Genomic DNA, 14337 nt, shown 5'->3' on the forward strand with positions numbered 1-14337 from the left:
TCCCATATCTACACTAGATCCAGCACCAATATGGTAAGCCTGAAGGATCAATCAACCCATAAGTATATATTAAGTGCCTTCAGTATGTCAGACATTGTTCTAAGAGTTGGGGACAGTAAAAGGCAAAAACCAGGCTGCCTGGGAAAGACTGAACTAGTCCAGGTCAAAAAAGTTAAACAATTAAATTGCTTTAATATTTTCTATATTATCTGCTTTGAGATGCAGGCCATAGAAGTGGCAAAGTGGCCACTGTACTTCCAGCCAGGAGGGAGAGACCTAGTCTCAGGAAAAAAAAAATTAAAGCAAATGTAAAGTTCATGGAAAAGTAGGTCAATTAGCAAATTCATGTATGAAGGTCCCCTTAATTCATTTGATTTGTAGCTAATGATTCTTTGGGGAAGATAGTCTGCTCTCCATAAAGTTAATGAAACTTTGCATTTTATTCTCCTTGTATTTCATAGCAGGGATTCAACTTTTCCTGTACAGATACTTCAACTTAAGCTTTTTATTCACTATGGGGGTGTGAACAGAAGTCTGACTCATGAATCTACCAGCTGTGCCGGCATATTCTCTAGGGTTTGATTTTTTGCCATAATATATACATATTTGGGAGATAGAGACAATTATGTGATTAATGAAAAATGATCTTTGTAGCAGATAAGCATAATTTTCTTTTACTATGTCCTGCCTGCTGTTTCCTCCATTTGAAGATGCAATTAATATGACCAAAGTGTAACTATATCAATAGAACTATTTCCCCCCCACATAGATCATTGCTCTGAATTAAAATCAGGGAATTGTTAAAATACAATTAAACTGAAACCTTTTAAGCTGCCTACTGATATTTAAAAACTTTGACACTTTAGTCAAAACACTACCAAATTAATATAATATATATATATTTTGCTCCAAAAGAATCAAGCAATAAAACCCTCGAAGAAGCCATTAGTTGGAGGTAATTGACTACATCAGAAAGTTAAATGTTCCAAGGAGCTACAAGGAATACATTCAGCTGACAAGGTCATCTACAAGTGTCCTGTATTTTGAGTTGAATTCCAAAGTATTTTCATAAGATGCTAATCACTTGAGTTTAAATGTCTATAAGATCATGATATAGTAGTGTTCTTTTGGGTGAGAACAGGGTAGAGAAATTGACATCATTAATGAAAGCTCATTGTAAAAATCTGTTTCCAAGACTGGAGATCCCTTATATCCCTTTCCTATGACACTTAGAGTCACAATATTTTCCTATTTCTCACTTTTTTCCTTGAGTGTCTTATTGATGAAGAATAAATGTAGCTACCCTGGGTTAATTACTTAACCAGTTTTCCTTTCTTTTACACACACATACACACACACACACACACACACACTTATTATCTTTCTCTTGTCCATCTCAATTAAGAAAAAAAAACTAAAACAAATTCTTTTATTGGCCATGTCAAAAAATTCATGTCTTTTTAATTATTAATTCATCATTTCTCTAGCAGGAAGTGGCTGGCTTGATTTTTGGACTTATATTTTATGATTTCATCAATCATAGTTTTAAAATTCTTGAAATTATAATGTTAACAGCATGCAACTTATTCTCCTAATTCTTACTTTACATCAGATCATAGAGGTCTTTCCAATTTCTTTTGAAACTTCATTTTATCCTTTCTTATGGCACAATCATGTTTCATTACATTCATATGCACATGAACTGATGCTAAGTGAAATGAGCAGAACCAGATGTTAAATGAAATGTTGTACATGACAACAAGATTATATAATGATCAATTCTGATCTTTTCCACAATGAGATGATTCAGGCCAGTTCCAATGTACTTGTGATGGACAGAGCCATTTACACCCAAAGAGAGGACTGTAGGAACTGAGTATGGATCACAACATAGCATTTTCACTCTTTTTGTGGTTGTTTGCTTGCACTTTATTTTCTTTCTCATTTTTTCCTATTTGATTTGATTTTTTTGTGTGTGCAGCAAGATAATTTTTATTTTATTTTATTTTTCTTTTTTAAAATATATTTTATTTTATTTTATAATAACTTTATATTGACAGAATCCATGCCAGGGTAATTTTTTATAACATTATCCCTTGCACTCGCTTCTGTTCTGATTTTTCCCCTCTCTCCCTCCACCCCTTCCCCTAGATGGCAAGCAGTCCTATATATGTTAGATATGTTGCAGTATATCCTAGATACAATATATGTTTGCAGAACCGAACAGTTCTCTTGTTGCACAGGGAGAATTGGATTCAGAAGGTAAAAATAACTTGGGGAGAAAAACAAAAATGCAAATAGTTCACATTCATTTCCCAGTGTTCTTTCTTTGGATGTAGCTGCTTCTGTCCGTCATTTATCAATTGAAACTGAGTTAGGTCTCTTTGTCAAAGAAATCCACTTCCATCAGAATGCATCCTCATACAATATCATTGTTGAAGTGTATAATGATCTCCTGGTTCTGCTCATTTCACTTAGCATCAGTTCATATAAGTCTCTCCAAGCCTCTCTGTATTCATCCCAGCAAGATAATTTTATAAAAATATATGCATATGTTGGATTTAATATATATATTTTTATCATGTTTAACGTATATTGGATTACTTGTCTTCTAGGGGAGGAGGTAAAGGAAGAGAGGAGAAAATTGGAACACAAAGTTTTGCAAGGATTAATGTTGAAAAATTATCCATGCATATGTTTTGAAAATAAAAAGATTTAATTAAAAATAAAATAAAACTATTGTGTAGGCACACATAAAACAAATAAAATGTTTGTTCAAAAAATTATATTCATATACAACAGTTTGTATAGACCTTACCCAATAGAATACTGATTCAGTTTTTAGTTTTTGGCTATTATGAAAAGAACTGCTATGAATATTTTTATACAAAGGGCTCCTTTTCTTTTTTCCTTAATCTCTTTGGGGTAAATCTAATAGAAATATAAATTGAGTCAAAGGGAGTTCAGGGAACTTTTTTTGGGCAGAGTTCTAAATTGCTTTTCAAAATGACTGGACCAAAAATTCAGATTCATTAAAAACTTAATGTTTTCTGCATTTCCTCTAACATTTGTAATTTTTCTCTTTTGTTGTCTTTACCTGATGGGTACAAAGTCGAACCTTAGAGTTTTTAAAATTTTTCATTTTTCTAACCATAAATAATTTGGAACATTTTAAAAAATGATTGCTCTGATTTCTCCCCTTGAAAACTGACTATATCCTTTGACCATTTATTTATTAGGGAATGACTCTTAGTCTTTGCAATAATTCCATATATGTTATAACTATTAAACTTTTATCAGAAGTTTTTAATATTGCTGTAAATATTTTCTCCAGTTACCTATTAAACTAATTTTAATTTTACTTCTTTTTGGTTCGTGCAGACAAGAGAAAAAATTTCATATATTAAAATTGATCATTTTATCTTCTGTGATTCCCTTCCATTCTTTATTTGGCTAAGAACCCTTCTTCTATCCATCTATCTGAAAGTTAGTTTGCTTATTTCTCTTATTTGCTTAACAATGTCTGGGTGATGTGTCTATTTGAAGTTTATCTTTCTATGCATAGGATGTGGGTTCTTACTCAATTTCTTCCAAACAGATTTAGTTTTCCTACCAGTTTTTGTAAAACACTCATTTATCTCCATATAAAAATGGGCAATAGTTGACGAGGATACATATTGAATTATGTTTTAGAAATTCTATGAGATCTTTTTTTGGTGTGTGTACATACATTGAAATATAGTTATAGACTGTCTTGTATCTTTATAAAGAGCAGAATAAAATTCATTCATTTGAAAAAAAAGATTCATTAAATATATACTAAGAATTTAACTTAAGCAAAAAAGGATTTTCTGAAAATTCAGGAGTTATTAAATAGATATTAGATAACATAAATAAATAAATAACTAAAATTGTATTGCAATCTTTTGGGGAGATCTTTAAATTTAGGTTAAAAGCCATTTTTTTCTAGGACCACTGAATTTAGTTCTGTCTACAAGCTATTTTCTTTTAACATTAATTACTACACAAGACAAATAAATGATTGTCATCAACAAGTAGTGGAAGAATTTCCTTCCTTCCAGTGGTTGTGCATTTTGGGTGTGGGCCAGAACTGAAGCCTTGGTGGTTTCTCTTTTAAAATGTAAATGTCAGGTGTGAAGTAGACATTAGTGTGGACATGGAAATGAATTCTGAGAGGTTGATATTGTAATGTAGAATCTGCATTCGTGTTTCATAGAGATGAATTATGTCTAAGTAGCATGATACCTAGAAGTTTCATATATATGTGTTGACTGGGGAAAGAAATATGCATTATGGAACAAAATGAGTGTGGTTAAGGGCATGTATGATGCTTTCTGCTCGTGTGAAGTGTCCAGGATAGTTAACCTAGATCAAAGTGATATGGTGTAGCCATTGTCACGAATGATGTGAACTCTGGGTCCATTCTGTTCCCAGTGACAGCCTTATTACACACAAGAAGGGAGACCAGATTCCTGGAACTGTTATCTTGTCAGTGTGACCAAGGCTTGCCCAATCTAAAGGATCCTGCTGATAAAGGACACTTCCTTCCCCTGAGTAGGCCCAGACATATTCTAGCCCTCAAATAATCTTTATGACCAAAGCACCTTCATTATCCTGTATTAGCATCAGTATTTCCTGCTGTCCCATCAAGCAGTTGCTGACACAGACATAATGCACTTACTAGTTTGCTCTTGACTAGGGCCTCCCTAATTTTTCCCTGACTCTTTAGATCCCTGTCCTTTCTTTTTGCCTCCTTCACTCACAGCTCACTGCTTAATCATCTTATTAACTTGTGTGCCTTTTTACTACAGTAAAGGGCTCCGTCTGACTATGATAATGCCTTTATGTGAATTTGTCACATTCTGAACCCCTCTCCCCAAACCTTCATCAGAAGCACACACTGAATTTCACATCCATTTAATTAAAAATTTTTTTCAAATTTAATTTTATTTATTTAACAGCTGAAAATTATTATTTATTTTTAACATTCTTAATTTTTTTGTGTGTGTTTTAAATTATTTCCTTTTCTATAGCCCTTCCAACACTGATTAAGAAAGCAAGCAAGATGATCTCAATTATAAGTCCACATCTATTTAAAACCAGAACTCAAGAACTTTCACTGATGGCTTCTTTTTCTTGTCAGCTAGAGGGAACAATTAGCTTAAAGCAAAAACATTCAATGGAAAAAAAAAAGACTATAGTAAGAAAAGTTACAATGGAATATTCTCCCCCTATAAAAATATGGCATAATCTCACACAGAACATAGACCATCTGGCATGCAAAGAAATCATTCTTTAGAAGCACATACGTAGGGAACGTGGCCAGTGCACATGTGTGGTTGAAAAACTCACACTTTTGCTGCTCTAGCACCTCATGGTGATTTAATTTCACTGTTTTATCCCTTTAAGGGTGTGATTTCTTCTTTGAGTATGTTTTTCTGCTAATCTAGGGTGACTTTATGATGACTACTGATGGGCACTGACTGCTTGGTTGGTTTTGAGATTGCTATTGGGCATAGTAATCTTTGTTGGATGTATAGTCAGTTCTGGGCATTGTTTACTGCTACCAGCTTCTGGGCTGAGATTTAAGGTGTTCCAGTCTGCCATGGAATAGTGATTAGACTTTCTCAGTAAGGGTAGACTGAAAATTCTACAATAATAATAGTCACATCCAGCTAACAAAAAGCTTTTCGAGTGTTCTCAGACTAAGATTAAGAAAATGTTCCTTTCAGCTCCCAAGATAGGAGCACTCTTGTTATGGAGCACAGTCTATATGGGATTTGACAATTTCCAATATCCTATTTTAGTTTAGCATGCAAATGAATCTAAGCCAAAACAGCTAAGGTAGGGCTTCTCAAACTTTTTCCACTTGTGACCCCTTTTCTCCTGAGAAATTTTTATACGACCCCAAGTAGACATACAGCTCAAACGTTTAATGATAAGCCAGTATTTTAAAAAATTGTTTTAAATTGTATTTTAATTAAAATTGAATAATTGTAATTAAAATTTTATTTTAGAACAATTCTTTGACATATGTGTGATTTTGCTATTTATTAAAACAAAAGCAAATTTGCTTACTGAGATCACAGGCTTGTTTATTTTTACATCAAGAATTAAATTTTGACAGAGTATTTCATCCCTTTTACATCTTCACTGCCCTGTTCAGTTACACAATCCCATATAGGCTTGTGACTCACAGTTTAAGAAGCTTTGAAGAATAAAAGAAAGAAAAGAAATAAAAAGAAGATAGTTAGGTTTTCCTGTGGATAGAACACTGGCCCTGCAGTCAGGAGGACCTAAGTTCAAATCCAGTTTTAGCCACTTACTAGCTGTGTGACCATGGGCAAGTCATTTAACTCAAAAAAAAAAAAAAAAAGCAGCAGCAGATTTGAGCAAAGGAGTCAGGTTAATTGTTCTCCATCTCTCTAGTCCTTATTCCTGCCTTTAGCAAAACATATTTATCTCTAGCCAGACCCAGAAACTTTGGTATTGTATTTTGGATAGCAAACCAAAACCCCAAAACCTTGTGGCTTCTCTATATGTAAGGAAAAAAAATGGACCAGGATGGTAGATTTCAAATCGAGGATTTCATAGAATTTGTCTAACATACTTTAGTCTACACTATGACTTGGGATCTATAGCACTGACCAGAGGGAGGAGATAGAGATCAGGAAGGATTCTTTTTTGCCAGAGTCAGGGCAAATCCTGATAGGAGAAGGTGACAATGATTGGTTTTTTTTTGACCCAGAAGAAAATTGTAATTCAAACTGAAAAGACCAGAATCTCCTCCAGAACCTTAGGGGGAGAAGAGCAGATGTTTTAAAGGCAGTAGTTTAATTTGGGACTGGAGATGAGAGTAAAATGTCAGTTGAAGGACTAAGGAATAGTATCAAACTGTCATGTACTTCATTGGTCACATGGTCCCATAGATGTCAATTTTGTCTTAACAAACAGGAAATTAGTGGTTACAAAGGTAGCAGTCACTTCCTAATCAGCTTTCTGGGGACTCAGCTGCTGGCTACTTTATGAGCAAAGTAAAATAACAAAATAGAAGAAAGAATAAAGATGAAAAGATGATACACTGAGATTATGGCAACTTCAAGGTGGTCTGTGTAAACATAATTTTTTTTGCCTCTGAAAACCTGGAAATGGGCAAAAGTAAAGACGACGAATCTATTCTCATTTCTTAGAAAAGCTTAAGTGATACCAATCAGTAAGTCCAATAAAAACCTCAGAAACCACCTTAGCTAGATGTTTGATCTCTTTTTCGAGTAGAATAATCTTGCAGCCAATAATAAGCATTGTTCGGAAGTTCAAACACATCTGCAAAAGATTATGAAAGAAGAGAATGAGAGATTAGGAGCAGAAATCCCACACAGCAAAAAATATTTGAGGGAAAATGATGGAGATGGGCTTTGGGATCCAACTAAACCAGATCATTCCGAAAGTATTTATGAATCAAATCAGAGGTACAACAAACAAATCTACTTCTGTTTCTTAAGTTACCCAGTTTCCTAAGTGATGATAGTGAAATTACCCTGTTTGGTATCCTGTCCCCGCACTTTTCCCCCCCTCCCTCAGTGTCAGGTCTGAGAGCAGCTCCTGGGAGTGGGAAGGACTGGCTCTGCTCTTTCTTTTCCCCTTTTAGAGCAGAATTCTAGGATGGTCAGTGAAACTGTGCCCAGCTACCTCGGAGGAACACAGGGGAAGGAAAAATGGAAAGAGAAGACTCCATAGTGAATCTACAAAAGACTCAGTGGGGCCCTTGGCAGGAGTGGGAGGCACATTTCCCAGAGCTTGGGGGGATGAAGAGGTAAACAGCTTTAGCCTGCTTTTAGAGCTTGAAGAGAGACTTTGTGTGGAACTGTAGAAAGTGATTGTGAAATAGTGAGAGATCTAAATAGAACAGAGACACTCTGCCCCTCAGAAATGTGAAAACAGAGTGGCACTGTGAGCTCAGGCTCCAGTCCGATTGCTTCATGGGCCAGCTGTCTCAGAACTACTACCTGGGGGGGAGGAGGCAGCCTTTCCTACAAACTTAGAAGAAACATGCATATGAGGAATTAAGGGAAATGTGGAGAGACTTATGTGAACTGATAAAGAGTGAAATAAACAGAGCCAAGAACATGATAGGGAAGAGGGAGGAGAGAATAAGCATTTATATAGCACCTCTTCTGTGTCAGGCACTGTGCTAAATGCTCATTTGGTTGGTACCATCATTATTCCCATTTTATAGTTGAGAAAACTAATACCAATGAGAGCATTGTAAAGGAAAAGCATAAACTTATTTTTTTGTAACATAGTTAATATAGCAATTTGTATTTTTTGTCTTGCATAATTTCATATGTACAATTGATATCAAATTACTTGATTTCTCAAAGAGATAGAAGAGAGAAATTCGGACTCAAAATAAAAAAAAAAGATGTACAATTTTGTTGCATACAATTGGGAAATATTTAGTGAAAAAACAACAACCACAAAACATACAACCTGGAAAAAGAAATAATTATGATGATTAATTTTGGCTAAGGAGAAGATAGGAAGAAATATACCTTTCTCTCTTTCTTGATAATCTGGGGAGACTAGATATGTGTGGTCTTTTGAATGTATTTATTTTGCTTACCTTTTTTCTGTTACAAAGAAAAGACTCATTGTGTGAGAGCTGGGAAGGTATATCTAGAAATGACTGATACAAAACCAAAAGACTTTAGCAGAACATTAAGTACTGGAACAATATTTTCTTTCAAAAAGAAGTCAAATGGTGGTAAGTAGAGAGTAAGAATTGATATTAGCAATAGTGATGTGGGTTCAAGATACTTGTTGGCCATTAATGAAAATGGGAGAACACTGATGTGGAAGAGCAGTGAGAGGAAAGATTCCAAGGAAAAACCATATGGGTAGCAAATTGCACTCACAGTGTATAAATATAGCAAATCTCAATCTCTCTGCTTCTTGGAGCTCTTATATAGAGTAAGGTAAATAACTAGAACTGTAACGATTCCTGGGAAGATAATTATTGGAAAGGGGGTATCTCTTAATTCTTCTTCTTCTTCTTTTTTTTTTTCCTGCCAAGGCAATTGGGGTTAAGTGACTTGCCTTGGGGTCACACAGCTAGGAAGTGTTAATTTTCTGAGGTCAGATTTGAACTCAGGTCCTCCTGACTTCAGGACTGGTGCTCTATCCACTGCACCACCCAGCTGCCCCATATCTCTTAATTCTTTATGAATAAAAAAGTCCTTTCTCCAAATAAGGGTTCTATATTTTGAAGCTCTGTGCATCTGAGTGCTTGGAAGAAAGAGCTGATGACTACCCTTGGGGCAGTGCTAAATATAGAACTTCTAAGGTCTACTTGGATGAAAGCAATATAATTAAATAGAATCTCTTCATGTTAAGCAGGACAGAAGATAATGTCAAGGACTGCAGCTGGCTTATTTAGGGTGTCCCAAAAATCTTACGTAATTTTTATTATTAAAGCTTAAAGGTGTTTCAAGGCTTTTGGTGTACCCTGTCTATATAAAAGCAATCCATGTTGGAAATAGCACATTTTAATGACCTTCAGGGGTAAATTTTTTTAAGACTTTTTTTTTCAAAGGCAGAAAGATTATAAAAGAATATAAAAACATCAAGTGCAACTTGATTTAAAAAAAGGAAATCATAGAAGCTTTGTTGGGGTGTCTAAGTACTTCCTACTCTCCCAATCTACTAAATGAAGAACCTCAGGAAAGCTTTTTCCAAGTCACTCTGTTAGAGCTACAGCTGTTTTGCGTGGTGATATCTGAGGTAGTAGTTTATGAGCTGAGAGAATAAATTTGAACCACATGGAGGGTTTAAATACTAGTGGAGCTATTTCTTTCTTTTTGAATCGAGGTCTCCCTGAGTCACTGCTTAGGCTCTTATATTCTTGGAAATTCCTAAAGTAAAGGAATATGGTTCTAATTCAGTGTATTCTAAGGATAGTTTTATTGATGTTTTTAATGGAGATGTCTCTAAGAGGGAAGACAGTACCTTGTTTCATCATTTAGGCATCCATGAGTTATATGGGTAAAATTGGTGAAAGATCAAGAAGTGGGATCCTAATACATTAATAATGACTACAATTCTCAATAAATTTTGAAAGATAAAATGCCTAGCAATTAGCTTGGTTTTATGATCTCCCTTTAATTAACACACAATTGACACATCTTAAAGAAGGTCACAGACAAAGCAAGTGTGATTATCTGGAGAAACAGTTTTCTTTTTTTGATTGAAATAGCCATAGGATTATTTATGAAATAGAATTTTCTTTTTTTGACAGAAGATAATTCTCCATTAGAGTATTATTTTGGACATAAATTTATGTATGATGGAAACACTAAAAAAACTGTTTCTTTGTTTTTAAAAGCTGTACTCAGCTTTTGAAAATAATAGTTTATTCTTTTTTAAAAAGCCAAAAAACCAAATTGACATTCACTTTTCACATCATTTTCCAGGAAGAGGTTAGAACTATATGGTCTTGAAATATCTTCTGGATAGAGATCTATGTGAGAGAAATGATGATTAATTATTAATAACTAATAATCTGGGGAGTTCTAGAGTTCTCTCCCCTTTTCTAAAGTTTTCTAAGTGTATCTCCCAACTTAACCTTACAAGCAATTTAATCTAAGGTAAAACTTCCTGTCCATTATGTTCAGCTCAGATTTGGATGGGGAATACAGATCTTCTCCAGAGGCTGGGTGTGATTTGGAAGCAAGTAACACAATCAAAGTTACATTCCTTAGTTCCTAATTAAAATAGATCCATCTCTCATTGTAATATTACTTTTATCAATTATTAAACAAAGTTGATTGTTGTCCTCAGGAACATTCACTCTTCTAAGGGCATATAAATTGTGAACCACAGCTATGAGAATGATGAAGATGATGGAATAAAGCCAGGAAGTTGCTTGAGCACTCTCAGTTCCCTTAAAAACTACATAAAACTAAGCTTCTGAACAGATTCTGGAATGACAGAGTTGATGAAGAGATGGAATGAAACAACTTTCCAGCTCAGAAAAACTTAGAAGGACTTCAGTGTCACTTGGGCAAAAGGGGAATATAGCCCAGAACATACGATCCCTGGATAAGCCAGTAAGAAAGTCTTAATCACAGCATAAATCAACAATTGAAACCATTTGAGTCTGGCTCATTAGAACAGTAGTATAGCAGACCAGTGGGACAAAGCTCTAGTGCCAGCACAAAAGGCAAATTACCAGCCTAGGAAACCAAGCAACAAGAGGCAGTATTAGGCTGGTCTACCCTCAGTCCTGTGAGCAAGAAACCAAAGAAAAGGAGCCTCTGTATTCAAAGACAAAGTTCAAAGCTGCACAAAAAGCTTGGGACAGTGTTCCTTGTGCTCCAGGAACAGAGCTTGATTTTAAAATCACAAAATGGGGGAGAGGTGAAGAAAAGAAATAAAATGAGCAAGAAACAAAAGAGAACCTTGACCAGAAAAAGTTACTTTGATGATAGGAAAGACCAAAACACCAACTCAGAAGAGGACAAAATGCCCACATGCAAAACCTCAAAGGGAGATATAAATTAGTCTCAGGCCCAAAGAACTTTCTTGAAGAGCTCATAAAAATTTTAAAAATCAAATAAGAGAGGCAGAAGAAAGATTTGGAAAAGAAATGAAAGATATGCAAGAAATAGTCAACAACTTGGAACAGGAAGAACAAAAATTGATTGAAGAAGACAACACTTTAAAAAATACAATTGGCTGAATGCAAAGAAAAAAATTCACTAAAGAAAACATCTTTAAAATTAGAATTAGTCAAATGGAAAAGAAAGCACAAAAGTTTACTTAAGAAAATCATATATTAAAAACTAGAACTGGGCAAATGAAAGCTACTGACTCTATGAGACATCAAGAATCAGTCAAACAAACAAAAAAGAATAAAAAGTAAAAAAAAAAAGTAAAATACTTTATCAAAAAAAAAAAAAGTGGACCTAGAAAATAGATCCAAGAGAGATAAAATTCAAAAATTTTAGACTATCTGAAAGCCACAATTAAAAAATAGAGTCTGGAAAGCATCTATCCAGAAAATCATCAAAGAAAACTGGCCTGGTCTAAGAGTGATGGCCAAAGACCATTTCTTTCACTAATTAAATGCTAGCATTATTAATAAAACAATAAATTATTCAGAAATTATGTCTCTTGAACTTTTAAAATGTCACAATGATCCTTTGATTTTTTTTTTTTTTTTGCTGAGGCAATTGGGGTTAAGTGATTTGCCCAGCTAGGAAGCTTAAGTGTCTGAGACCAGATTTGAACTCAGTTCCTCCTGACTTCAGGACTGATGCTCTGTCCACTGCACCATCTAGCTGTCCCAAGCCTTTGATTCTTGAGGCCACTAGATGGCCTAATCTCAAAATACTGGATTTGGAAGAAGGATGATATTTTTAATTTATGCCTTAAACACCTAATTGCTATGCAACTCTGTAAGTCACTGAATCTCACTATAGCTTAGTTTGCTCATCTTTAAAAAAATGAAAAGTTGAATTGTTAGGTCCCTTCTGGTTCCATGATCCTTTTAGAGTATATACATGCATGTGTAGATATATTCATACATATATATGTATACATGTGCATAGAAATATGTTATATATGCATATTTTATGTGGACTTGGAGTCTTACAGAACTATGCTCTGGTACAAACTCTGTGAATCTGTGTACTTCACTTCTCTGGCTTTTCTTTTCTCATCAACAAAATGAAGATAATACCGTTAGTACCCTGCAGAGTTGTGGTGAGACCCATATCAGACAATGTTAAGTGTTTTTCAAATTTTAAAGCTGGTATAAATGTTAATTTAAAAAATCCTTAAGCATGAAAAGCAAAATACTTTATAGCTGGTAGTCTCCAGCAAGTCACCAATGATTCCCCAAGGCTTGTTACATTTAACTGTGATAGTTTTTTTTAGTGTGTTGTTTAGTATTTATCAATACTTTTTATTTCACCAAAGGGAGCATGGATGGGGAAAAGAAAAGCTAAACCTAGATTGTTTATGGGGAAATCCTTTTTTTTTTTTTAAATCTGTTCTTATTCACTAAGCCAGTCCAGAATTAGAAGTAAAAGGACATTTCCATTCAAAGACATTTTTGAGGAAAGATAGATAAGCTGGAGCATATCCCAGAGAGGGTGACTGTAAATCATTCCAGATGAACATTTTTAAAGGGATATGGAAAGGTTAGCCTGGAAAAGAGAAAGCCCAGGGCAAGGTGGGAAGTGTAATTGTTTTCTTCAAGTATTTAATGTTTGGCAAGTGAAGAGGGATCAGTCTTGCCTTGCTTGGTCCTATAGAGATAAGAACAATGGATAGAAACCACAAAAAGGCAAATTTTGGTTTAGTGTAAAGCAATTCATTTTTTCAATTAGACCTATCCCAAAGTGGAATGGATTACTTTGAAATGTTATTGGGTTTCCCCTTTTCAAACAAAACCTAGAAGACAGATTTTTCTAATAACTTACCAGCAACCTGGGAGTTAGTTTTGATATTTAGGGATGCTGATAAATTCTTTAAAGCAACTAAGAGGCCATTTAAAGATGTGTCTGGGGGCTAAAAGGGCTCCTTCCACTTCTTCAAATAACTAGCTTTTTCTAAGAGAGCAGTTTAAGCAATGAGAGGTCACAGCTCAAGAGATGACTTCAAGCTCAGTACGACTCAAAGTGTGACATAATAGTAACGAAGATACTGATATGATTATACTTTGCATCACTGGAAACAATCTCCAGATTGAGGTAGGTGATTCTGTTGACTTTTTTCTTTAGTTCTGGGTAACAGATGTGAGGAAAGATATTGCTGAGCTGTAATGCTCCAGATGAAGGTAATAAGGGCAATAAGTTAACTTGAAACCACTCTGTCCAAAGGATTGGTACTATTTGGTCTGGAAAAAAGAAGATTTTTGTGGAAAATTTTTTAGTTCTTTTCATTTTTGAAGGGCTCTTAGGAGAAAAAAATATTAGATTTGTTTGCTCCTCCACAGGGAAGAACATAGGGATGCAGATTTTTGCTTGATGAAGAAGGAAGAGGAAGAAGAATATTTTCACAGCTGTTAGAGAAGTTTCAAAATGTAATAGGTGGTTTTAGGACGTCAAATTATCTTTGGTCTCAAAATTGCTCATACTTTTTTATAGTACAATTATGATCACAATACTACAACTTATTCAGCCATTCTCCATTTGATGAGCATCTTCCCAATTTCCAATTCTTACCACCACAAAAAGAACTGCTATAAATATTTTCATACAAACATTGTACAAATAGGTCCTTTCTCCCCTTTTTAGCATCCCTTTGGGATAC

This window comes from Antechinus flavipes, chromosome 5 (assembly GCF_016432865.1).
Source record: "Antechinus flavipes isolate AdamAnt ecotype Samford, QLD, Australia chromosome 5, AdamAnt_v2, whole genome shotgun sequence".
In the NCBI taxonomy this organism is placed as follows: domain Eukaryota; kingdom Metazoa; phylum Chordata; class Mammalia; order Dasyuromorphia; family Dasyuridae; genus Antechinus; species Antechinus flavipes.